The 4165-nt window shown below is 39.2% G+C and overlaps 1 protein-coding gene across 3 annotated transcripts in view; it reads right to left on the bottom strand.

Annotated features, from left to right (window-relative positions):
* The window catches only part of FGF14 (fibroblast growth factor 14), a 415553-nt gene that overhangs the window by 397399 nt on the left and 13989 nt on the right, over window positions 1-4165 (bottom strand). The gene's annotated exons all lie outside the window — the stretch shown is intronic.

Here is a 4165-nt window from a genome sequence, read left to right as displayed (position 1 = left end):
CCAGTCTCCAGGAGAAGAGGGGAGAAAAAAAAAAAAAGGAGAGAGAATAAATAAATAAATAAATAAATAAATGTAAACGGTGGGAGGAAAGATACTCATAAAGAATAATTTCTTGGTGTCTGAAGCATAAATACAGCATTTGGACCATTTTCAGGACAAAATTATCTTAAATACGTTGAATTTGCACTTGTTTTTTGCTACTATTCTTTGTAACACGATCAAAGAGTAGCAGCTTCACCCAAGTAGAGACTGAGATACAGACAGGGCTGTGAACCTCCTGCTGCTGAATGGATACAGTTTTGAAATGACTGAGCTCTTCATTCAATCTAATGCTAAAATGCACTGGTAAAACTATGCATTGGGAAAGGCTGGTTAAGAAACTGAATGTTAATATTACCCCTTAAATACAAACAGGCCAATTGCACCTTCCATTTTACATTTTTGCTAATTGAATTAAGTCCAATGTATTACATCAACATAGGGCAAGTTTCTGTTAAAAACTCATCCAGGACTACAGTAGTGTTCCCTCTTACTGAAAAGAGCCTTGGAAGGGGTTTTGAATGTTCCAAACAAAAAGTGTTGTTTTTTTGTTTGTTTATTTGTTTGTTTGTTTTGTGCTCTATCATGTCCTTGTATATCCATCATAAATATGATTATTTGATTCCTGTTTAGACATCTTCTTAAATCCTCATCACAATATGCTCAGAAATGGAGCGAAGTTGAGTGGACACAGTTGAAATGACTGCTGTATGATGAAGAAGAATCTAAATAAAGGTCATTTTATAAGCATTAGCAGCCTTGTGCCATCCATGAGCCTGGAAGAGCAGGAAGGGAGGAGCACACTGTGAGTACTGTGAGAATAGTACGTGGAAGTGCAGGAAGGCTCTCTACAACAAAATTAAAGCTATCTTTCTTTTTTCACCTTCTGTAGAACAGAAAAACTTTTAGTAGTAATAGCTAAATATTTGAGATCTCAGGAACAAAACCAAAGCTCATTTGTAGGACGTCTGGGTACCAGTGGATTTACTGGGCTTTGTTCTTTCCTCACCCAACTCCCAGCACACAAATCCCACTGCATGCAGGCTAGCTGCCACAGCGAGCAGAGCTTGCACTCTCTCTAGAGAAATTTCAAAAGCCTTCTCCCTCCCATCCGTTATTTGAATCTACCCTAATTTGTTCTGAGCAGAGCTTGCTCTCAGAAGGGCAGTATTTGCCCCACAGTAAAATCAACTCAGAGTTCAAAGTCTCTTCACTCCTAAAACAAAGGTTTCCTCCGTTACAAAACAGTTTCACCGTGCTTAACCTCATCTGGTAGCGGGGCCAAGCGATGCACTCTAAGGATGACAGTAATTGTCACTCTAGCATTAAAAGCAGGCTTTGTATACTTCCTTTTATCACTGGAGAGAAGTGAAGGAGAAAGAGCAGAAGATCTGTTATAGAGCACAGCAGAGGTGTCCTAGCTCTCAGGCTTTTTAAAATCCACCAGGATTTTAAGTACACGGAACCATTCAGTGCTCCTGAGGCCCTGCACTGCAGGGAAAGATGTGAACTGACAGGAGCTTTGTATGGTACCCGCAGAAGTGGAGAGAGCAGCGGAAAAGCCTTGCTCCAAATCCCATTCCCAGGTGGAAAAATGTACCAGCTGGTTGCTCTAAAGCAGGATTTTCACTTTGTTTCTAACAGATTTGCCTGAAAGGAGGATGAGAAGTGAGAGGTGAAGCAGGAAGGAGGGGAATAAGCAGATGGACTGTGGTAGAAACCACTGATAAAAGTAGTTTCCTCATGCTTACGTCTTCTGTGGGCAAAGAAGGGGAAACACAGGAACTCTGTAACTGGATAACTTTTATCAAAAATTAAAGTATTGCCTAACCTCTAATCAGGTTACTACGCATCCAGGGACAGCAACAGTCCTCCTAATCATCCGCTGTGGAATATTATGAAAAAAATATTGTCTTTTCACAGGACTATGACAGGAAACATAGGAGTCATGGCTAATTTTTGACCTTGAAAATAGTGTGGTAGCAGTTTGCCTAGTTATAAACAAAAGAGAAAAAAAAAAAGATAAAACAAAAATACACTGAAGTAAAAAGAGGTTGTAAAAATATCTGAGTGAGAAAGCTCCAGTGCAGTCCTTTCTGTTTGAAAGCATTGGGAGTGACAAAAGATCTACCTCGTCTTGAAGCACAGCTACAATTTGAGTATGCAAAGTACCACACTACGGACACTCCTCCTTGTTAGCACTAAGACAATTGTTAATATAATACTGCTCACCGTTAATTCAAACAAATTGCATAAAACTGGTTCCTATAAACTCGAGAAAATACCATTTCACCACCTTGGCTGCCTGAGTGCCTCAGTGCATCCTCAGTTAAAAAGGTTTAGGCACTGGCAGAGAATGCAAAGAACAGTGTGTTCAGTACCACGAACCTTCTGCTTCAACTGCTCTCTAAGTCAAACAGAATTGAACTTCAAGCAGGAATTTTTAGGTTTTGTTTATGTGATGAACCCTCATTTTATAATTAGTTGAAGAGTCAACTCCGCATCATGTTGCCTACTGGCCCATAATATGTGTCAGTACGTGCCAGGGCAGCCATTCCAGCAGTGCTCTTTCAGAAGTTTATCATAAACTTACCATTAAATATAATCCTAAAAGGATTAGTATTCTTAGTGGTACTCTTTGAAAAGTACCATTTATAGCAACAGATGCCACATGTTTCTGCACTAGCCAGATCTTTCTGTACTGGATTAAATAAATAAATAAATAAATGATCATACTCTGTTATGTATTTAGGATATTGTTTTTGCACACAGAAAGGACTACCACATGTAGTCCAGGCTTACTAATTTGCATGCTGCAATGTTTGCAGTTCGAACTTTCATTTTCTGATATTCCTTTTTTTGGAAGGATTTTTCAAAAGCATTAGAAGTTCCAGCTAACTTGGGAAAGCCTTTCATTTTATAAGTTTGTTTTGAGGTCCTTCACTGATAATCACCAACACAAAAACCCCCAAGGCAATATCTGCTCCTGGTGTTCAGCGAATGCAAGATGAAATAAACGATAAGGCCATGGAAGGACTTCAAGGTCCTTCTGTCTAGCCATAAACAGCAAATTTTCTCGCCTTCATCAGGGTTGATGCAATGAGACTTCTGAAATCTCTTTGCGTAACCATCAGTTTGTGTTGGTTTCCTCTGTTGCCTGCACCTTAACAGTGAAAAAATAAATAAATAAATAGAGCCAAAAAACAAACAAACAAACAAACAAAAACATACAAGCAAACAAAGAACTTTGGGATTCTGAGAAAAAGCCCAGTTCTTTTTAGAGGGAAAACCCAAAAGGACTGTGTACATGTGAGTGAAGAACTGTTGTTCTGTCTCAGCTGTTCATTTGCTGCACGTTCTACTGGGTTTCTGTAGATCTAGATTACCTTCATTATGTGTTAATTCCCTTGGATGCAAACTGGAGAAGACATGCTTGTTCTGCAAATTAGCCGCAGTAAGTTAAAATAGACATGAAGATGGAGAAGACTGAGAAAGATGTTGTAAGAATTCAAATAAGAGTAGATTAGGCACAGATCCACTTAATCTGTACAATTAATATCTTCCACAGGAAAAAAAAAAAGGGGGGGGGGGCCTTCTCCTTATGGAGACCAAAGAGTGGTGTACTAGGAAGAAAGGATTTGATTATTTAAGGTTAGCAAGATTTGAAAAATCCAGAACAGTGTGCTAAAGCCAAAAAAAAAAAAACTCTCCCTTTCCTTCCTTTGAGCGCAAAGATAACTTCTGTCACACAGATGGTCTCATAGTCTGATCATGGAGAACATGTACCCATTTTTGCCCTGTAAAACCTTCTCTGGAGGTCTTTGTTGACCCGATATAACACCAGAGCACTACAGCATACAGCAAACATCAAGGATCTTCCAGAATAAGTGTTAAAGGTGGCTCATTCAGCTAGCCTGCCAAAAAGAAAGGCACTGTAAATAAGGAGATACCAGAAAACAATTGCCCAGCCTGGAAGAGGAAATGACGAAGGAATATTTGGGCTCTTGGAAAGAAGCTTAAAGCATTTAGACCAAGTTAACCTAATTGCAGTGCTGTGTGAAAGGTCCTAGACTTGTTACATTAGTGTTATGCTAACTCAAGAAACAAGCTTTCAAGATACCTAAGA

Source organism: Anser brachyrhynchus, assembly GCF_964034855.1.
Source record: "Anser brachyrhynchus genome assembly, chromosome: 1".
NCBI lineage: Eukaryota > Metazoa > Chordata > Aves > Anseriformes > Anatidae > Anser > Anser brachyrhynchus.
Note: the sequence above shows the minus strand (reverse complement) of the source record. Positions and strands in the feature narration are given on the sequence as shown.